This window comes from Eleutherodactylus coqui, chromosome 12, assembly GCF_035609145.1.
Source record: "Eleutherodactylus coqui strain aEleCoq1 chromosome 12, aEleCoq1.hap1, whole genome shotgun sequence".
Lineage (NCBI taxonomy): Eukaryota > Metazoa > Chordata > Amphibia > Anura > Eleutherodactylidae > Eleutherodactylus > Eleutherodactylus coqui.
The window spans coordinates 81,460,282-81,484,026 of NC_089848.1; the positions used below are offsets into that span (position 1 = coordinate 81,460,282).

General features: G+C 43.7%; 1 protein-coding gene across 1 annotated transcript in view; it reads left to right on the top strand.

Moving 5' to 3' along the window:
• AGMO (alkylglycerol monooxygenase) overlaps window positions 1-23,745 on the top strand; it is a 200,225-nt gene that overhangs the window by 19,194 nt on the left and 157,286 nt on the right. The window lies entirely within an intron of this gene.

The following is a 23,745-nucleotide window of genomic DNA, read 5'->3' on the forward strand; positions in this document are numbered from 1 at the left end:
TACTGTCCCCTATGTACAAGAATATAACTACTATAATACTGTCCCCTATGTACAACAATAAACCTACTATAATACTGCTCCTGTGTCGCAGAATATAACTACTATAATACTGCCCCCTATATACAAGAATATAACTACTATAATACTGCTCCTATGTACAAGAATATAACTACTATAATACTGCTCCTATGTGCAAGAATATAACTACTATAATACTGCCCCCTATGTACAAGAATATAACTACTATAATACTACCCACTATGTACAAGAATATAACTACTATAATACTACCCCCTATGTACAAGTATATAACTACTATAATACTGCCCCTATATAGAAGAATATAACTACTATAATACTGCTGCTATGTACAAGAATATAACTACTATAATACTACCCCCCTATGTACAAGAATATAACTACTATAATACTGCTCCTATGTACAAGAATATGATTACTATAATACTGCCTCCTATGTACAAGAATATAACTACTATAATACTGCCCCCTATGTACATGCATATAACTACTATAATACTGTCCCCTATGTACAAGAATATAACTACTATAATACTGCCCCCTATGTACAAGAATATAACTACTATAATACTGCTCCTATGTACAAGAATATAACTATTGTAGAGACCTTGTGTCTCTTCTACAACTGTAAGACATTGATTAAATACACTTTGATTTGAGTATAACTATATATATGAATATGGAATAAAAGGCCAAGATTAATCTGTAGATTTTAAAACCAAAACTAATTACAAAGTTTCTTCCCTTCCAGTCCTATAGTGATCTCAGCATGTTTATGGTGTGTCCTAATGACGCTGAGCAATGTATTTCCCACTTTCCGACATTTCAATCCTAAAATCCCAGGACCTGTTATGATGGTTTCACACACAAGCTTTAGTGGCAGTTTTTTGAGTGAAAGCCAGAAGAGGATCCAGCAGGAAGCTGAAGTATCTGTCCTTTCTTTATATTTCCCATTTCTTCTGGCTTTGGATCAAAATACTCACACACATACAGGTCTGCCAAGGTTTTGTTTTTCTTTAAACTTTTGCATGCAAAACCGTTTTCTTTGCAAATTTGGATAAGCTCTACTCCTTTTGTGGTCTAATTTGGGGGGCACTCATGCCAAATAGAAACTGTTGTATTTTTTTTTATTTGAATGTTTCAAATTTGAATCCGTTGAGCTTTTACCTCTATTTACATGATAGACAGGACATATAGATGGTAATGGTGCATTATGTCTCCACCAGAATTATGGGTGGAGACATGGGTTGGTCGGGCGGAGATAGAGGGAATGCCCACAGCTTCTCATTGGCTGGCGGATACACACCTTCACCGAGCTGAACTGGCAAGAGCAGCTCGGTGGAGATGTGTAAAGCCTTCACAAAGGGAGGCAGCTCTCTCTGTTGTGTACTTGGTCAGTTTTCATGGCAACAGAACGCCAGATACAGGCGCCCTGCTTTGCCATTCAGGAGCTCAGACAGCGGGAGCCGGCCTCCCGTTGTCATGGCAGCAAGACGCCAGATACATGCTTCCTGCTTTGCCATTCAGCAGCTCCGGGGGTGAATCGTCAAGCAGCGGCTATGAGCGGGGTGGATTGACCACAGCAGATGCCGCCCCGGCCTCCTGCTGTATCAACAGGGGTGAATCGGCGGGTTGTTATGGCAACAGGATGTCCTGCATTGCCATTCAGGAGCTCCGACAGCGGGAACCTTCACATGCTTATCTCCTGGAGTTCACTATAAAATAACAGAAAGCAGAGATTCTGTGTTACGCCCAACTCAGATGAATTGTGTGATCATCACGTGTCTGTGCCCCCCTCTAGTCAGTTTCTGTGGTAGGGTCCATGCAACAGCATCACACAGACTGAGAAACTGACTAGAAGTAGAACACATAACCCCAAGTAGATGTGTACTGGTCAGAATTGAGATTACATGACTATTTGAGAAAAACTCAAAAGGCTAGGAGTCTCAGAAAGAAATAACTAAGCAAGGTAAAAAGGTTGAAATTCAGGTGTGTTGCACTTTAAATCTCTGACAGAAAGGATGTGGCAGATACAGAGTATCTTAATGCAAAGCAAACTTTAGTCGCGGTTGAGACACGGAAGTGTAATGGCCTCTATCAAGGTGCAAAATGTGAACAATTGCAATGTAGTAAAACTCTAGAGATGGTGATGGCGGCTCCTTTTAGTGGCTAATATTAAAGGGGTTTTGTCATAAAAAATTCTGTACTTACCTATACCTCCCCCGTCAATCTACTCACCGATGTTCTCCTGGCTGCTGCACTCCCCTGGGTCACCTCACTGCAAGCCGGCCGGATCCTCTTTTTCCTGTTATGCAGCGGCTTTCTTCTTCCTGCAGGTCAGTGTAGGCTATGTCACTAGTGGCATAGCATTCATTGCCTAGCAGGGAGCGACAATTGCTCTGGCAGTCTAATGCTGAGACTGCGCATGTGCGCAGTCTCACAGCATTAGTATAGAAACACTTGCGGCGAGACAGCACGCATGCGCAGTCTCGGCATTAGCCTGGCATAGCATTCGGCGCTCCCTAATGACTGGGTACACTGAGCGGCAGGAAGGAGAATGCTGGCAATGTATGTAAGAAGAATCTGGCCGGCTGGAGGTGACATGACCTGGGGACTTCAGGAGGCAGGAGAAGCCCCTTTAATAAGAAGTACATCTCAGTCTGTATGAGGCTCTCTCTTCTTCACTCACCTTTCAATCATACACCTTGCGGCTCATCTTCCAGCTGTGGAAGAATCAGTCAGGCAGTGCTGTACTTCAGCACATATGGCACTTACTTCCTCCAGGACTTAACTTGTAGCCCTTTCCTTTTACACGGTGCAGCAGTCTCTGTGGCTGCATGCCTGGCGCTGCCCACCGCACTCCTCCTCAGACTCTGACTACTTTCTCACAGAGTCCGCTCACTGGGGTCGGGAGCTGCTCTCCGCTGCACTGCACATGGCTGGACAACTCTTCTATCTGCTCCAGGCCCTCTGTGCCGCTCACACAGTACACAGGCTTGTGTCTTACAGCAGCCTCTGCGCACTTCCTGTGCGCCATGAACTCTTCCCCCAAAGAACCAGTTTCTCTCATGTAGTGTCAGCTAATACCTTCTCCAAAGCCTGTGTGTCACAAACGAATTTGCGCAGCGTTTTACGCGCACTAAATGTGCGCACGCAATACCCAGTGATTAGAACCTATTGATTTAAATGGGTTTGTTCACATAATCGTATTTTGCATGCGTACTTCAGTACACAGAATGCACGAAAATAGCACATATTGAACAAATTACCTTAATTGACAATTTCAACGTATAGGAGCGTGCCTGCGTGTCTTTTTGCACGCACAAATGTGCATGATTTGAAGGCACGGAAATGACAGTAAAACAAAGCCCATTGTGTAAATATGCAGCGCAAATGCGCGCATAAATGTGCTTATGCCCATGTGACACTGGTCTTATTATGAACGGCGGCCGCAATACTTATTACCTGTTGTCAGGTGAGGGCTGCACCAGGCACTGCAGTGAGAGCTGCTGATTGAGAGGTCAGAGGAGTGACAGGCCAAAATCCGCTGTGGATCCACAACTGATATTGAGTCAAAATCTGCAGCAATGGCATGTGGAAGTGCTGCGGAAATGCTGCGGATTTTGCCGCTGAATTTTTGAGCTGCGGAAAATTTGCTGCATTTTCGCTACTTGTGAACGTACCCTAATATGGACAGCATGAACTGCATTGATTTGCCATGAGCTATTCAGATGTGCGTAAAATATGTGCATGACAAAAATTGCAGCATGCCCTATTCTGATCCGTATTACAGATCGAAATTGACCCTTTGCCAAAAGCGCATCAAAATAGCGCGTGCTGCAGGTTTTTTTTGCATGTGTGCAAAATGCTCTTGAAAAATAAAAGTAAGAATGAACCCATTGAAAACAGTGGGTTCTATTTCAGCGCATTGAGCACGCAAACATGCTTGCGTTAAGCCGTCCCTAAAGTCCATGTAACCGCATAGGGCATGATACACGTGTATTTATTGCATGTTAACTCATGAAGGCAGGAACAATCAAGAGGACCTGCTTCCATTTTTCTTTGCGCGTGTAAAAAACACAGTGAATAAATGCGCAAAAAAGCCTGCAGAAAGAAGCAAATATGCAGGACATACGCATATAGTTTTGGTATGTGGAAACTGCGGTTTCGAACAACGGAAGTGCATATGTCCATGTGAAGGAACCCTCCGAGCTTAGGGGGTTATCTCTTATACAGGTCCTAGAAAAGCCTTTCATTTCTGTCTGAGGTTCAGGCCACTCTGTTACAGCCTGCACTTTTTCGGGCTTTGAAGATACACCTTCCGCATTGATAACATGACCCAGATAATGGATCATTTTTCAAGAAATGTGACATTTAATAGTTTCAATTTAAGTCCAATTAAATCACAGTTATTTCAAAATTAAAATTACCCAAATAACTAGTGGCATTCCTGAAACCAAATGGCATGCGGAGAAATTCACATAATCCCATGGGGTAAATAACACAGTAACATACTATGCTAGGCCGAAAAAGACAAATGTCCATATAGTTGGGCCTATTGCCCTCCAATGTTGATCCAGAGGAAGGCAAAAAAAAAAACAGTGGGCAGAAGCCAATTTACCTTCATTCTGGGGGAAAAAATCCTTCTTGACTCCATAATGGCAGGCAGAGTAATCCCTCGATCAACATTTGAGATCAACAACTCTTCTGGTTATTTAATGTCTATATTCTGTAATATCATAGCGCTCTAAAAAGATGTCTAAACCCCTTTTAAACTCCTCTATCGATTTTTGCCATCACCACATCCTCAGGCAAAGAGTTTCATAGTCTCACTGCTCTTACAGTAAAGAACCCCCTTCTGTGTTGGTGCCGAAACCTTCTTTCCTCTAGACGTAGAGGATGCCCTCTTGTTACCGTCGCAGTCTTGGGTATAAACAGATCGTGGGAGAGATCCTTTTGGTCGCCCCTTAAGATAAAAGCTGGTGTCTCTATATCTCCTGGTTTAACTTATATTTGGCAATATCTGCTGCCCAAGTCTAAAGTAGTGAAGTATGCCTTTGGCATAACAGTGCGTGATTCTTCTACCCTTGGAAGAGGATAAGCAGCCCTACGAGTGCCAACATTGAGTCGTCGGTAGTCAACACAAAATCTGGGAGATTCATCTTTTTTTCCTACCAATGGTAGATGCCCACAGACTGTTATTCTCCTGTATAACTTGCCCACTTAACATTTTTGTATTAGTTCCTTAATCTTTTCAAAAAGGGCTGGTGGAATATGCCAATATCTGTCTCCAACTGGACGTGCATCTCCAGTATAACTCTGATGATCAGTTGCTCCCATACAACCAAATCTTCCTCGGGACGTGCCAAGGCTCGCCAATGCAACTGTAGAAGTTTTTTTTATTCTTCCTCTAAAACAAGAGAAGGGGCAACTCCATATATGCTCAGTTATCCCCATAACCAAGAGATGTTCTCTATATCTGCTTCTTTCTTTGCAGTCTTTTCCGCAACAGAAATAGAAAGATTATCCACTTTATGTGATTGTACTGTATAGACTTCAGCAATGACTAGGCCCAATAGGACAATTATGGGTTGATCTCCACAATTTTTGAACTGTACTGACACACATCCCTGATAAGTTCAACATCAAGTCCTCTCAATTGTCCATGCGTTCGGCTCTTTAGGGATCGATATTGGTTCAACCATGACCAGAAGATTTTGCAGCTTTTAATGGGTTCCTACCATTAAAGGGGTTGTCTCGTGAAAGCAAGTGGGGTTATACACTTCTGTATGGCCGTATTAATGCACTTTGTAATGTACATCGTGCATTAAATATGAGCCATACAGAAGTTATTCACTTACCTGCTCCGTTGCTAGCGTCCCCATCTCCATGGATCCGTCTAATTCTGATGTCTTCTTGCTTTTTTAGACACGCTTGCGCTGTGCGGTCTTCTCCCCTTCTGCTCTGTCCGGCACGAGCGGCGTTCTGGCTCCGCCCCTTCTACGCGTCATCACGTAGCTCCGCCCCATCACGTGTGCCGATTCCAGCCAATCAGGAGGCTGGAATCGGCAATGGACCGCACAGAGCCCACGGTGCACCATGGAAAAGGACCCGCGGTGCATCGTAGGTGAAGATCCCGGCGGCCATCTTGGTGAAGGAAGACGTCGCAGAGCGGGGATTCGGGTAAGTAATATGTTTTTTTTTTTAACACATCCCTTGGGGTTGTCCTGCGCCGAACGGGGGGCCTATGGAAAAAAAAAAGAAACCCGTTTTGGCACGAGACAACCCCTTTAATGGTAAAGTAGTTTCTTATCGTGGAGATATCTTCAACATGTTGGCAGATCAATTGTAAATCTTTTAGGGACCGTTTTAGGGTTTGTGCTCTGTTGTTGCCTAAAGGTGGTTCCCATTCCAGCAATTAAGAGTCCATCTAATTTGTGTAGCAAGTTCATACGCAGCAGCATTGCAACCCCAGTTCTAGCCATGACGTTTACCACTATTACAGCAGTATTGGCAAATTTGGGTCCCAATCACTTCGATATCTAACTGTATGATTCCAGTTACATTAATGGGCAGATTGTTGGCAGCTGTTAGGGCAACAAAAGAAGGCTTAATGTTGGTTACTTCCCAAAAGTACTTTTCGTATAATTGACGAGTGATAGTGGTGACTTCTGAACCTGTATCTATGAGACAAGTGATGAAATGTCCATATATGAACAAGTACAATTGGACATTGTCCAGCAATCTTTTCAATACCATCATCAGGGTTTTCTTAAAGGTCCCCATGGCTTTGCTTACAGTCACGGGTGATTCTAGTTTAATGGGGCCGAACCATTGCAGTCTGGCTGACCTGCGGTGCACTCTCTAGCAAAATGTCATGGTTGATAGCATCTCCAACACCTTCAGTCTGTAGGACCCTTGGAATAAGTCCTTTGCCATTTATTGACAATAACTGATCTTAAGGTTTGTAGATGTACTATCTTGTCCTTTATTCTTTGGTGTGATTCTCGAAGTGACTCTTGGAGACCTTTAGTGAACTCAAGCATTTGATTTTTGAGTTTCCTGAATCTGTTAAGGTGTTTCTTTAATATTTGGGTAGATATGTTGGCATTTTCCTCATTATCTCATTGAAATTTGATGGCCTCTTTTATTACATCATCATGAGTAGTATGGTCATTTACTTTAATCATATCCTTTAATGTCCTTTTAATGTATGATTGCGTGTTCCAGAAATGAATTGATCCTACAATAATCTATCTGCATTGGGAACTGTAGTGCAACTTCCTCTGTCTTCTTTCTTGAGGCGACTCCATAAATTCTGCAACCCTACAGCGAACTGCTGTACAGTTTCTCCCTCTTTTTGGCTGCGGCTATAAATTTTCTTTCTTAACTCTGTAGCAGGTGTTGTTTCGCCGTATAAGGTTTCCAAAACGGTTGATGATTTCTTCTACAGTCCTCTGTTGTTCACCTGGGAGAACCAAGACAGCTATTCTTGCATCTCCTTCCAAAAGATTCAAAGCTAGATCAGCTTGATGGCTAGGAGGAATTTGATATAATCTTTGAGCTCTCTACCAGTCCCTTACTGACATTGTTTTGCCATCCAATATTTGTACGCTCATTAATGCTGCTCCCATTGGGATGCATACTGGTGATGAGGTAGCCATACTAGTGATGAGGTAGCCATGCTGACGGACATTTCTAGGCTCATCTGGTTTGTGTGACGCCAAAATATTACACTTTATTATAATAAAAGGGTCAAAGCAGGACAGAGGGGTGTGGTCAGTGGTCCAGTCAAAATCCACATCAATGGTACAGATTTTGACTTTTCTTTGGATGTGGAAATTATTTGGAAGTTCACACTATAAAATGGTATATTCTGTATGATGGTGTTTGGACCCTATATGGCAGTAATATGTGACCACTATATGGTAGGATTATTTTGGCAATATGTGGTGGCATTGCTTAAAGGGGTTATCCATCTATCAACTACTGATGGTGTGTCATCAGGATAGGCCATGAATAGTAGATTGTCAGAGGTCCACCACCCGAGACATCTTTCGATCAGCTGTTGACTGAGCTGGTGCCATTGGCACAGAGAATTGAAGTGTGCAAGACGCACACAGCTCCATTCCCACTGCAGTGGCTCAGTTTGATATTACAGGTAAAGTTCCCACTTCCTTCAATGGGAACCCTGTCTGTTCTACAAAGCCGGGACAGTGTAGTAGGAACTGGGCCGTTTGCATCCAGTACCCATTAGCTTCATATACTGGACAGGCGAACAGTTGATTGGTCCTGGGCAGCCATCTCCAACCAATTTACTATTGATGACCTATGCTGAGGATAGGCCTTGGATGGTTTAAGCTGGACAGCCCCTTTTGAGGTTGAATAGGCGGTATTACGAAATGTTCAGATGTCAAAAGCTGACGTGGATTCTGCCTCTACAAACCTTGGCAGAAATGTACAGCTAAGGTGAAGATTTCCGCCACGGCTATGCAAATAATTGGCTGTGGATCAACACATGGATTTAACTCTTTTTAATGGGCAAGACTACATAGACTGCAGAATAGATTTCCATTGAAATAAAGGGGTTGTCCAGTGTTAGAAAAGCATGACTGCTTTCTTAGAGAGACACCGCCATCCTTGTCCATAGGGTTGTGTGTAAATTGCAGCACAGCTCCACTGAAGTGAATGGGAGCTGAGCTGCAATAGCAAACACAATCCATGGACAGGTGTGGCGCTGTGTATAGAAGAAAGCAGCCATGTTTTTGAGAATTTGAAGTAGAATCAACATAAATTTCACACCAAAATCAGCTGTAAAAATGCACCATATGATTATACCCTTATAATGACAGTATGAGATGGTTCATAACTATCATAGAATGGTAGAGTTGGAAAGGACCTCCAGGATCATTGGGTCCAACCCCCAGCTCAGTGCAGGATCACTAAATCACCCCAGACAGATGTCTGTCCAGCCTTTGTTTGAACACTTCCATTGAAGGAGAACTCACCACCTCCTGTGGTAACCTGTTCCACTCATTCATCACCCTTTCTGTCAGAAAGTTGATTCTAATATCTAATCTGTGTCTCCTCCCTTTCAGTTTCATCCCATTGCTTCTAGTCTTTCCTTGTACAAATCAGAATAGGGCTGATCCCTGTGCACTGTGACAACCTTTCAGATATTTGTAGGCTGCTATTAAGCCTCCTTTTAGCCTTCTTTTTTGCAAGCTAAACATTCCCTGATCCTTTAACCGTTCCACATAGGACATGATTTGCAGACCGCTCACCACCTTGGTAACTCTTCTCTGAACTTGCTCCAGTTTGTCTATGTCTTTTTTAAAGTGGGGTGCCCAGAACTGGACACAGTATTCCAGATGAGGTCTGACTAAGGTAGAGCAGAGGGGGATAATTATATCACGTGATCTAGACTCTATGCTTCTCTTAATACATCCCAGAATTGTGTTTGCCTTTTTGGCTGCTGCATCACATTGTTGACTCATGTTCAGTCTATGATCTATTGGTATACCCAAGTCTTTTTCACATGTGCTGCAGCTTAGCCCAATTCCTCCCACTCTGTGTGTGCTTTTTTCATTTTTCTTGCCCAGATGTAGGACTTTACTTTCCTCCTTGTTAAATACCATTCTGTTAGTCACTGCCCAATGTTCAAGCTTTTCTAGATCTTTTTGAGTACTCTCTCCCCTAGTGTTAGCTATCCCTCCTAGCTTTGTGTCATTGGCAAATTTGATCAGTTTCTCATCAATTCCCTCCCCCAGATCAAATATAAAAGTGTTGAACAACACTGGGCCTAGGACAGAGTATTGTGGAACCTCTAGTTCATATTATTATTATATTATAATATAATAATATTTATTACCATTATGACACCTAAATGTAATTTTCTCCAGTAAAGAACTGGTTCTGCAGTCACACAGTGAATACATATGTAGCAGAGCTGACAAGGTCATTTTTATGTTAACATGTGGTAGTATTTTTAATGCCAGATCTTCAGGTTTTGTTATACCATACCACATATGATATTGAAATAACAAACTCAGCTCTACTGCATTAGTTTGGCTCTGCTACATCAGTAGAATGAACCTCTGAGAGTACACTATGTGTGAGGCATGAACGAGTTAATCCTTCACAGCACTTATACTTGTTGATCTTTAACTTGGTGCACGATGTGTATACCATGCCCTAAATTCCGACAATACATGGAATGTTCCCTTCCCTATAAACACAAATCCCTAATTATGACTTTCTTATATTCCGGTGGATAATATTCCATGAAACTGTACTAAGTGCAGCATGTATCGAAAACAGGACTTCTCCAGTTTCCTCCTAAACTTTGTCAATACGGCCCCAATTTTTCCATTATAGCTAATGGAACCGCCATATGTCGCTGTCAGCAAGCTATATTACCTGAGGTCGACATCTGACTCCTCCCTGCCCTCCAGGCAAATTTGACCCCTGAGAAAAGTTGGCACCGCTTATTCAGTATCATTGCTGGGGCATTCCAGAATTGCTCTCTAGCTACGGGGTCCTTCATGCTCCTTGCAAAGGTTTATATACACATAAAGCTCTTTTCACATCTGCGTTGGAGGCTCCATTCAGAGCCTATGGTGCAGATCCGGCACGAAATGCCGGACAAAAAAGTGCTGCATGCAAACGTTTTTCGCTCGGGAAAAAAAGCCGAACAGGTGCAGGAACTAAACGGATGCAGTTATAGTCAGTGGGGTCCATTTGGCTCCATTATGGGACGGATCCAATAATCCTGGGGGATTCCATTTTCCTACTCCGATAAGGGAGCAGAAAAATTTAATCCCCAGCGCACATGTGAATTTAGCCTAAAAATGTGATGTTTTAGCGCACGTTTTGGTTAACACACTTTTGCACTTGACATGCTGTCACGAATACTTGTAAACAGGCCGGGGGCCCCTACAAGCCCATGTGCCAAGTTTGCAGGTCGTCCCTGGGCTAGAAGAGTTGTGACATCACCCGTCAGATGCCGTGGTGCTGGAGCCACGGTAATTAGATTGATCAAAGGATAGTTTGTGGCCCAACTTAGTTATAGCGCCCCACTTGGCTATAGAACCCCCTCTGTTGCTGCACCTAGTTATAAGGTATGACTGCATGGTTTTTAGAAGAAAAAGTGTGTCTCACGCCTCCCTCACACAGATGGTTTTTTACAGCGTTTAGCGCTGCCTTTTCAGCGCAGCCCTAAACGCTGTGCAACGCTCCCATTCCTTTCAAAGGGGCTGCTCACACAAACGCAAGACGCAGCGTCAAAACGCTGCGTTTTGACAGTAATGTATGTTCTATCTTTGACTGTTTTCAGCCCTCCGTAGCCCATTCAAATTAATGGGCAGCGCTGGTGAAAGCGCGGCACAACTTGGTGACGTTTTTTGGGCAGCGCAAAACGCTGCACTGCCAAAAAAAAGTTAGATTCACCCAGCTGGCACTGTCTGGGTCCCTGGTGCTGCTTTCCGGGGCTCTGGGCACTTGTCAAAGGGTCTTTTGCTAGTGACGGGGTTTGAAAACCACCAGCAAGAGATTGCTCTGATTGGCTAATTCAGCGCCAATCACAGCCAGCTCTGGATGCACGAATCACAGCCATTCAATTAATGAATGGCTCGCGGCCTAATAGTCTGAAAATACTCTATATTTTTTTTATTGTTGTGGGAACGTAATTCCTATGAAGCGACATAATGGTACGGCACTGTAATGGGTGGGCCCCAAGCTGTGCCTGGAGCATCACTTGTAAGAGCCCGTTGTAGTATACAGCTAGCACCCAATATGGAATTTTTTTTTTACTTCATCAGCCGCCCTCTCTGTCACAACTGATGCAGAGACAATGAAGACGGCTGGTTATAAAAATGAGCTGAACAGTCAGCCCCCTGTGATGATGTGACAGGCACAGAAAGATAAGCCATACCAGGTTACCCACTTCTAAGCCGGTGGGTGGTGGTGTATGGCACAGTGGTGACAGAACAGCAACATCTTTTTTAGAGACTAGATTGGACTATGCTCCAAGGTCCAGTACATTGCATCAGAGCCACTGTAATCTGTAAAAGGGGAGCAGAGCACTGCTCACCCCTCTTACACTGTATGGGAACCAAGCCAAAGTGAAGGTTCTGACAACACGGGTCAATGAAAGTATTTAGCCTTCATGGAAAATCCCTTTAAGAGCTTGTTTCCGTTTAATTTCCATTCCGTTGAATCTTGCCATTCATTTGTTGCAATTCTAAGGAATGAAGAATATGTTGTACCTTTACATCTGTCTGTGATGTAAATAGCAAAAATGTGTACAAAATTGGAACTGATATGCAGTGATGTAAAAAGTATTTGCCCCCTCTGCACTTGCCCCTTAGAGTAAAAAAAAAATCACAATATCTCTGATGAAACTGATAATTCTATCTAATGGATAATAGTGGGATAAAAAACAACAATTTCTCGTTTTGGATGTTTTTGAAGTGTGATGCCCTCTTTTCTATTACACAGTATCTATTGAGCACCTTAGCAATAATGATCTCCTTATACTTGTGTCGTCTTCCTCTTACACTTCAGGCCACTCTCAAAGCATTTCCTGGTCTATTGTTTGGTTTCTTCTGTTAGTGTAAGTTGCTGTTTTCCACACCTCGCCTAGTCTCTGTGAGAGAGTCTACGTAAGTTCTAGTAGTGGTCGATACTACAAGTCTTATTCTGTCCCTTGTTCTTGTCACTTATAGCCATTGTTTATCAGTGTGATATATAATGTGTAGTCCTAGTCCGAAACCTTCTGCAGCGTTGTAACCCACATAGATAAAGATGGTGATTCTGAAAACTAACATACAAAAACTGATGCACATGCAGATGGTTTGGAAGGGGGAGAAAGTTGAGTGATCAGGTGACCAAAAAGAGGTCTCCGTATTCAAAGGTCCAAATAATGGCTGACTATGTTTAAAGCATACTGTCTACATGATCTATAGGAAGATCAGCTCTTCAGCACAAACTTCTGCTCTCACGAGTTAAATATTGTAACATTAAGGGGCTATTCTGGTGACTTTTTTTCTTAAATTCATTATGTAATATATATATCAGTCAGCTATTTTACCTTGGATAGTTATTCTTTTATCTCTGGAACTCTTGGAGTCATCAGGTGATCTTGCAATCTAAATTTTGACCAGCTAAGATTTACTTGGCCTAATGTATTCTCAAACTAGTTAGTTTCTCAATCCCTTGATGAACCCTACAACACATGCTCCTAAGAGAGGAAAACATACACTCCTGTCATCCAGTTATAATAGAAGAGATGACAGTTCATTCTCCTGACATTATAGAATCATAGACTGGTAGAGTTGGAATGGACCTCCAAGGTCATCTGGTCCAACCCCCTGCTCAGTATGGGATCACTAAATCATCCCAGACAGATATTTGTCCATCCTTTGTTTGAAACCTTCCATTAAAGGAGAACTCACCACCTCCCGTGGTAACCTGTTCCACTCATTGATCACCCTCACTGTCAGAAAGTTTTTTCTAATATGTAATCTGTGTCCCCCCCCCCCCCCTTTAGTTTCATCTCATGGCTTCTAGTCTTTCATTGTGCAAATGAGAATAGAGCTGATCCCTCTGCACTGTGACAGCCCTTTAGATTATCAATCATGGTCTGTAGTTTAAGTGAATATAGATGGTAATGGCAAAGTGCTCCAAGCACGCAGAGATAGTACAGTCTGTAGCTCCTCATGTGATGCTGCACTGATGCATCATGGGATGGATGCATTACCCACCATCACAGCTACAGTGGGCGTGTATTAGTTGAAACATCAGATGACTTAATAGTACTTCTACTTCTAACTAGACTGGAATAAAGTTCTCACAAATCGACAGTTGTTACTTGTGCAAGTAGAACAAATATAAAAATGCTACACACCATACAAACTCGATAAGGGTAGTAACAATTGTCTTTAACATTTTGAATACCAAGACAACACCAATTCTAGGGTGAGAGGGTGGGGGTTGAGTCTCCTTGTCTGGAAGTGATGAAAGCAATGGTATGAAGGCAACCCCTGCAGCGATGATTTTCGGGAGGGTAAGGTGGGGGGCTTGAAATATAAGCCATACCCCGAATATCATTCCTAGCTGTAGAAAAAAAAATGTTAACTCCCCTAGAAGCCTGTCTGGCTCTTCTCCCCAGCCCCCGACTGTCTTCTTATGTCTTTCTGGTGGCTGAGGATTGAAAAATCCCTGCCTGCTGAAAGTGCTGCCTCTGGTCACAGCGCTCAGCCAATTAAAGGCAGCGCTCAGCTGTCTTTCAATGTATGGCTGAGCACTGCCTCTGATTGATCACAGCGCTCAACCAATCAGAGGCAGCACTTTCAGGAAGCTGGGATTTTTCAATCGCCAGCCACCAGAAAGACACAATAAGACTGCCAGGGACCGGGGGAAAAGAGCCGGACAGCGCTTCTAGGTGCGTTAACCTTTTTGAAATTTTTTTTTCTACAGCTAGCGATGATTTTAGGGGTATGGCTTATATTTCAAGACACCCCCCTACCCCTACTCTCCCACCCTGAAAATCATCGCTGCAGGGGTTGCCTTCAACCCATTGCTTACAATGGGGCAGCAGCAGCGCCGGCCCGATAGAGAGCAATGGGATAGCATCGCAATCTTCCGCCACAGCTGTGGCAGGGGATTCTTTCATCCCTGCGGGGAGTCCCATCATTACTGAACACTGTGACAGTGCTGTCACAGTGTTCAGTGATGAGGGGACCTTCATGGAGCAGCTGTTCTAGTGCATGGGCAAAGTTGCATTCTTTGCCTGTTCATGTGTTCTATGCTTATGCGAGTAGCGCATTTTTTTTCATGCACATAGGCGCGCAAAAAACATATTTGTCTGACTGAGGCCTTAGTATTACAAATTTTCCCAACATACAAAAAGCTTACAGAAGTATTACAAATTCAAGTTTAATTAGATTTTTTGAAAAATGGTATTTATCAAAATTTATTATAATTTATTATTTTCTGTAAAACCGGAGAAGCTCGAACATTTTTCCTGTTTTATTTTGTCATTTTTCATACAACGTGTTTAATACTGTGAGATGACAGACACGGCGCGCTGAAGTGAGTCAGGACATGAGAGGGCTATACTCTATTACATTTTGGCAGAGTTAAGTGGAAAGCAGAATGACTCGTGTAGTCTTCCCATGTCTCTCGCTGGAGTAATCCCTCTTCCGGAGAGTAAATTGTTCTAATGTGAAGTGGAGTTCATGTCTTCTGGGGCAATAGTGGGTGTAAAATGAAGATTACATATACTCAGTAATTCAAGGAAACAGACTGGCTCTGCTTTTCTCCTTGCTTTTCATACATTTGTGCGCAGTAATTAGCGTTTTTTTTTTTTTTACGTTTTATCTTTCGAATCACAAAAACTGTTCCATCCATCAATAAATTGAGTTCCTCAGTAAAATTCTATTCGCCCATTTTCTACTGAGTGCCAAGCTGAGTGACAACCAAAGTTTCCATTGCAGTTATTGTAGTAGTTGTCGGTTTTACTAGCTTTCTGAATGGCAAATCTGTCTGTCTATAGTATACGGAAATAGAAGCCTTCTTCCTGTATTTGTGCATTGTTAGGTTGATTTGCTCTTAAGGGTAAAAATCTCTTGTATCAGACATGCTGGTCGTTGGTCAAGAGTTGCTTTTCAAATCCGTTACTACCCTAGACCACCAGGGATATTAACCTCCATTGTATCCTATCCCATCATACTCATGCACCACCCTACACTGCTTGATATACTAACTAGTGTTGCTTGTCGTGATTGGCCGGGCGATAAACTTGGGCTGATTTTTGCCAAATTGGATCATCTCGATGTGGTTTTTAGCAAAAATTGCCAAAATATTGGCCTTCTGCTTAGAGCAGAGGAAACAGGTGTGTTGTCTTGGCGCTGCTGCCATGCAGTGCTGAAGATCTAGGGTTGAATCTGACCATGATGGGGATTTAAACCTTCCCTACTGCCACCACCATCTCCACTAGGAGACCAAATTGGAGAACTCGATTTTTTTTTTACTCCCTTTGATTTTAATGTCAGAATTGGGAGTCTCGATTCGCAATTATTTTTTTAAAATCGGGTCTGTCACCCTCAACCCGATAATTTCAACAACTGCCTAACATGAATATTAACCTTATCACCACTATACATCACTTGACATGTTAGCCCCTTCACCACCATATATAATAAGCTATATTATACCTTTCATCATCACTCTAGACTACCAGCGTTATCAACCCCTACATCAACCTACCCCATCAAGGATAATGAACCTAGACCGACCCCCTTTAACACCTTAAACCACCAGTGATATTAACCCCTTTATCACTCTACACTACACAGGATATTAACATCTTTATTACCCTAGACTACCAGGGATATTGGACTCTTCAATCAGAGGTGTACATAGACAGCAGTCATAAGCGTATGGGCCCTTTTCTCCTAATGGCTCATTATAGAACACCTCCTTCTTGTTGCTCCAACAGTCCATCAGTATTGGACAGTATGAGCCATGAAACTCATTAAACTTTCTCCCGTACATATAATCTAGTAGACCGTTAAAAGCTACACTTACGTGCCAGTGGGCTCTTGCACCTACTGGGTTCCTGTAAAGCTACAAAGGTAGATTTTTTATCTCCTATAACAATCTAGACCACCAGTGGTATTAACCCTTTGCAGTTCAATATCCCTGCCACCCACGCACGCCCCAGACTCTATGGATTTCTAATTTCTCTAATGCTAATTATCTATCTCTCGATCTCTTACAATGCCATCCTATAACTGCATAAAATGTGTATCGCTTATGTTTCTAACACTATGCAGAGGAGAGCTCAGACATCAGAGTTCTCTTCTGCTTATGTACATTACAGTATGCAGAGGAAGACTTTGAAGTCCAATTTCTCCGCTGCATAGTGTTAGAAACATGTGTTGGACCTCAACCGACATGGGAGCTATGTAGGGAAATCTTAATATCAGATGAGGTCCGACACTAGATTGGAAAGGGTTAAAGGGGTTGTTTGAGTATAATTTAAGAAAAATGGCCAGGCATGTTATAAGTGGAGCAACTCTGGTCAGTCTCCTGCTGTCAGCGCTGGCTAAAAGACCACTTTGGCCAATGAGTGGCAGCAACATCTTGGGTGCCATGATGCCAGGAGTTCGGGATGGTATGTTGCTGATTCGGTGGAAAAGAGAGGTAAGTATCTATTCTTTTGCTATTTTATAGCATACCCGGCCACTTAAAGTTATACTTTGACAACCCCTTTAACTTCTTCATCACCGTAGTCCACCAGACGAATTAACGATTAAGCACCTTAAAACCATCAGGGTTATTATAGTTGACCCTTAGCTCACCATAGTATTGTTTAGACATGTTTACCTCTACATTAGGTCCATGGGTATCAGTTTTATTTGCGCAGTATATGACTCTAAATTCTGCTCTGTAGTATAGAAACATGAGAGTTTTAGATGTGAGAATGACCTCAGGTAATCCAGGTCATTCTCATACCACAAAGCCATGAAGCTTCAGTTTTAGGGTTTCTTCACACGAGCGTATATCGGCCGCCCTTTTTTTATGACCGGCTGATATAAGCTACGATCTGATGCATTGGATCCCGATGCATCGGATCACACAGGTGTATTACCTCAGCGTAAACCCCCCCACCCCCCCATTCCCGCCGGCAAACCTGGCGCCGGGCGCTCTTACGCCAAGAAGCAAAGATAGTCTTGAAACTATCTTTGTGCCCGGAATACGTCGGCCGCTGCATAGACTCCTGTGGATTCCAATGACAGTGGTTGGAGAAGGGAGGTGGGAGTTTAGCAGTGTGACTGCTAAACTCCCTCCCCCTTCTTTTCTTCCCTCCAGCTGTTTGCAATGGGAAGGGCGGGGCGAGGGGGAGCTAAGCTCCGCCCCTCCCGTTGCTGGCTACCGACAAGGGGTGGGTGCTAGGCTCCACCCCCATCCCGCCTACTCCAAATGCAAACAGCCGGAGCGAATGAGAGTGGAGATGAGCCAGTGAAGGGGACCGAAGGAAAGGGGAGGCAACGGCATTTCATCCTTAATGTATATGCGCCATGCCATCTGAACAGGCACACAAACGTTAGATTTGAGCACCTGTTCACTCTTATTTATGGTGCCAGCGGGCGCCGCAAAAACGCCTACGCTTGTGGGAAAGAGCCCTCAGGCCATGATCATGTCCCAATCTCTAGATCAACCAATCAGAATGCAGGGTTCCCAACTTGGCAGGTTGAAGAGAATTAGCACCGATCACCAGGATCCTGTAGTATCTATTTGCTATTCTTTCTGCGATGAGGTAAAGATCTGCTTGAGAGTTAGACCTTGGGTAGATACTGTAAATACGTAGGGATTTGGGGATATATTTCACTTTCATCCTGCACTTCCCCCGCTTTGAGAACATAATCCTTGGCTGCTGGCAGCATGTGTGGAAGCGCGCCCTTCATGTCTGCATTTGTTTCTTTTAGAAATGTTTTATTCGGTAAAATCTTGTTCTCAAGTTGTACAACTATAATTCGGAAGATTTGCATGCAGCTGGAGGCAGATAACCAAGATTCTGTCAGTCTGCGGATGTTTGCAATCCCCTGACACCCTCCGAAAAAAGAGGAAGAATTCCCCATGAGAACCAGTAAGAAATACATACAGGAAAAGTAGATTTCTCATCCTGGGCTGAGGATGTAAATGAATGAGCTGCCGAAACCTGGACATTACTAGAAATGCAGATTTCAAGACATTATCTACATTGTGGTAACATCTGTTATAGAAGATCTGCAGTCCTTGAGTCATCCTTATCCTCTTATATCTGCTTTCTGGGAAAGCTGGGTGGCAAACTTAATGGTCTCCATTATAGATCTTCGAGGAGATGTCGCCCAGCTTTCTTAGAATCCTAACCGGAACACTGACTGGGAAAGCTAGTATCGCCTCTATGGTGGACGCATACCCATCGACAGATCTCACGGAGTCGGAGTTTATGCAAATGTAACCATAAATGAGGGTGCCTTCCTGTATGTATATATTTTGCAGACAACACGGCAGGCTAAGATACACCGGCATAACTCTTGCATGTGCAGTATGTAAATAATGCAGTTGCCAAATATTGTAGTCAGCTACCACCTCTACACAGTGCTAGTGTTTGCAGTCCAGTTACCTCCAGTGATTACAGGTAATGTCTTCTCTGACTGGAGTTATACATTTTCCTTTTTATTCTCTAACTGGACCCAGATGCCAGGAAAATACGACAACTCATCTCTGCACAAACACTCACACCTTCCTACTGCTACCCTCAATGTCCCCCTGAGTACCGCTATAGTACTAGTGCGCCCTTTTTGGCCTTGCAAAGTAATAATTGTCACTCTGTGGCATCACAAAGTAGTAATGCACCCTCTGTGGCTTCTGAATTAGAAGTATTTCCTCTGTGGTCCCACAAAGTTGTAGTGCCTTCTCTATGTACCCCCCCCCCTTTCCTCTCTGAAAAAAACAAAAAAACTTAAACCGCAGCAGAGCCATCTTTCTAATCTACGCTAGTTCTGACTATCGTTGGTTTACATGGGGAAATGTGCAGACAACCAAAAAATTAAACAGCCAATAAATGAAAGTTTGCTTGTTCATCAGCTGATCATTTGCTCATTCAGAAGGCCTGATTATATCGGGAATACAAACATTCATGTTGCATATTTGGTGCAATAACAAATCTTTTTACGTGGCGTCAAGAACATTCGGGGCTCGTCCTCTAATTTGGGTGGGATGTAACGTATTCAGCACTGACTAGCAGTGTCTGTTCGTGGCACTTTCTGCAGCTGACTGCACTACACATGGCTCTGTCCTAGCTCTCGTCTGCTTACCGCTGCCTTGCCGGACAGGATGCTGATGTGGCTGGGAACCGCTACAGTAAGAGAGGGGAGAGGAACATCATTCCCCCTTAAACAGCGAATGCAGGGAGTAAAAATTCTGTCTGTGGACAAAAGGCAAAAATAAATGCAGTGTGACAGCTGCCCTTACATTTATGACTGGAGATTTCCTTTACACATTTTGTAACGTTTTAGGCTGTTGCTCCTCCATCCATATGATGTCCCCCCTTCCCCATTATTCATGATTATAGATTGTGCCACCCACCACCCTGTGCCCTGTTCTGGATCCTGGCAGGTTATTAATGCCGCACAGATGTGAGCACAGATGATGACACATTGCCTGCATGCAACAAGCTAGAGCTACTGTGTCTGAGCAGGATTGATGGATGAGCCCTACAGAACTCCGAGCTTGTCTTCTATGTAACAGTCATTCAGAAAAAAAAATCCCATATACCACAGCCAAATGTTCTACCCTATCGAGCTGTGGATAGATGTTACTATTTATTAAGAAAGGGTCCTCTGGTGATAGAAGGATGTTGACCTTGCTTTAGGGAAGATCGTAAATCTTCCTGGACTGAAAGGTTCTGGCAGCGGGGATTGGAGAGGAGACAAAGAACGCAGAAAGGACAGGATGTGAGATAGTTTTATTTTATATTTTCGGTCTTGTACATGTGAAGGCATCCTGAGGATCACAGTTAGGATATCACTGTAGCCAAGAGTAAAACAGTACAACTACAGGTCAAGGTTAAAGTCTATAGTCAGATTCCACCTTGAAACCTCATATGACTTTTATGGCGGCTTCAAACGGCTGTATGCGCAGCTACACTTGCTGCTACGGAGTTTAAAAAAAAAAAAAGCAGGAATACTGCCGAATCTTTACCACATGTAGTATTAACTAAGTGCGGTAAAGATTGGGCAAGTCCTATCTTCTCTTGCCCGTACAATTAACGGCAAGAATTCCGTGAAAACAAAACCACTGAAGTCCATTGAAATCAGTGCTTTCGTTGTGTCCCGTTATGGGGCCATGATTATCACAGCTACCTAAGGGTGCCTGCACACGAACGGAATTTCCAGCGCGTTATTTTAGGCACATTATCTGCCCCAGACCGCAGCCAATATACTCCTATGAGGATCCGCAGTTGTCCCCAGACGGACGGATTTGTATCGCGTTTTTTCACGCGCGTGAAAAAATCTGCGACCTGTTCTAATTTGGGTCGGATTCTGCGCGTGAAGCCTCCAATACAAGTGAATGGGTGCGTTTTTTCACGCAGTACATCCGCAGTGCAGCTGCAGATGGAGTCACTGGTTGCTATGACTACAGGAAGTAGGCATGGTAGGAGGCGTCCCAACACACAGCAGAGCTTCACAGGCAAATTTGTAGAGGGAGATAGGTAGTATTTCTTGCCAATGCAGGATGTAAGAATGCAAAATCTGTAGTAATGAATTCCTCTTGTGAATTTTTTTGCAGTGACTGAAATAAAGTCACGCTGGAGAAGCTCCCGAAAAAAGTTACATGGATCAACCATGCCCACAAAGACATCTGCTCACCGGGTGAAAGCATGTTGCCAGAATAATTTAATGGTGCTCGCACAAGCAAGAGGGACAAAACGGAGTCTGGGTGTTGGTTTTTAAGCTGTTTTCCAAGGAATGGGCAGTTCTCTAGGGGTTGGATTTACAATAAGGGGTGTCTGCTGGTTTTTCTGCGCGTTTTTTTCCGCAACACATCCGCGTATATCCGCGCGTGATTTTTCACGCATCCGCACCTATCCGCAAGCACATTTAGGTACCATACGCGCGTGAAAATCCGCTAGCGGAATCCGGAACGCTCGTGTGCAGGCGGCCTAAGGGCAGAAAAACGCGTTCAGGTCCAAATCCTGTGTTGATTACTTTTTGTATATATTTTGAACTTAATTTTCTCTGCATAAACATAAATTCTATCTGTCTCTGGTCACCACTAGGGGGAGCTTGAGAGCTCATAGCATACAGCTTCATTGTAAATCCATTTTCAGTAAGCACATAAGCTACCTTAGGGGTGGATTCAAACAGAAAAATGGTATTATTTAGGCTGCCTGCAGACGGCCGGGTCGGATACGGCTGCGAGAATTCTCGCAGCGGGACCCGACCCAAGCGCCTGCAGAGAGCAGCGCCACACTCACCCGCTCCGGCTCTTTCATGTGCCGGCTTCCGGGCAGCCAGCGCATGCGCAGACTGGGGCCGGGGAGTGACATTTCTCTGCGAGTCCCGCACAGAAATAGGGTATGCCACGGTTTGTTTTCTGCGCATGATTTCGCGCAGACAAACCGCGGCCGTCTGCATAGGATTGCGTATTGTAATGCAGTCCTATGCAGGCGTGTACAGGCGGAAATTCTGCGGGAAATCCCGCCACGGAATTTCCGCCCGTGTGCAGGAGGCCTTACTTGTATTTACTTCTACTTTGTGAAGACAAAGAGGGGCTCATTATCTGTAGGGGCAAGTGCAATACAGATCAATGAAAAACTGATCGTTATACATGTGGTTTGACTGGGACTTTCATATATGCCTGATGAATTTTGGAGATAAAACTGTGTGATATGCATCAGATTTACATCCCAAAATAAAATGCTTTAAAACAAATCACAGTTGCAGGCAACCTGCATGACATGCCTGTGCGATATGTTTTTGCAATCGCTCCCATAGAAAATAACGGGCGATTCTTGAACAAGAATTGTCCAAATATAGGACATACAGAAATTTTTCAAAGTCGGACTATTGGTCCAAATTAAAAATCGCATGTATGAATGAACCCATTCAAATGAATGATTTCCTTTCCTGTGTTCTGTCAATTTAGAAGTCGGATGGAACTCGCACGAGAACATCGCCCATGTGAACAGCCGGTACAGTCCCTGTGTCCCACCGTCCAGGACGGCCTCTTGTGTGTCCTGGCAGCTCCTTCTTCAAGCGCCCAGTGTGATTCTTTTATCACGCTGGGTGCTGCTAGTGTCGGATGCCACGCTGGGCTTCCAATTCTGGCACCCATTACCTTCTATGTGATATAGGCAGCGCGATTATGTCATTGCGTCACCTGCGTGATTTTGCAGGTTGTCATCCAGAAAAGACCAGAAAGTGCGATGGGACCGTGGCGGAAGTGAGTTTATTACTTTACTATAGGGGACATTATGACAACGGGGGACTGTGTTTCTAGAAGAAGACATTATGCCTAGATATAACTATAGGGATATTATGGCTATATGTTCCTGTAGGGGGACAGTACGGTATGGCTATATATTACTGCAGGGGACAGTATGGCGATATATTACTACGGAGGGCATTATGGGTATATATTACTACAGGGAGCAGTATGACTATTACTACAAGGGACTGTATGGGTATATATTACTACAGAGGGACATCATCACTGCAGAAGTTATTATGACTATATATTACTACATGGAGCAATATGACTATTACTACAAGGGGCAGTATGGCTATATATTATTGAAATGCGAGAAGCTGGATGGTTGTATCAAAGATTTGCCTGCCACCAGGACCTTTCTAAGCAGACTGTTAGGAGGTGTTAGGACCAGTGGATCTGTGAGGGCAGACAAGGTGACCGGGCTCAGGACGCCCCCTACAGACCACTACCGTAGTAGAGAGGATTCTCCGATAGTTCGACAAGCATGAGCAGATCCAACTGTTTCATTGTCTGCCATCCAGAGACAGGAGGCGCCATCGTTACACCCCATTGTCTGTGGAAACCATTTCCAGGCACTTGGTTGAAGGACATTTGGCATCACAGTGCCCATTATGTTTGCTTTTGACACCCACTGTCACCTCCGTTTGCAGTGGTGCTGTG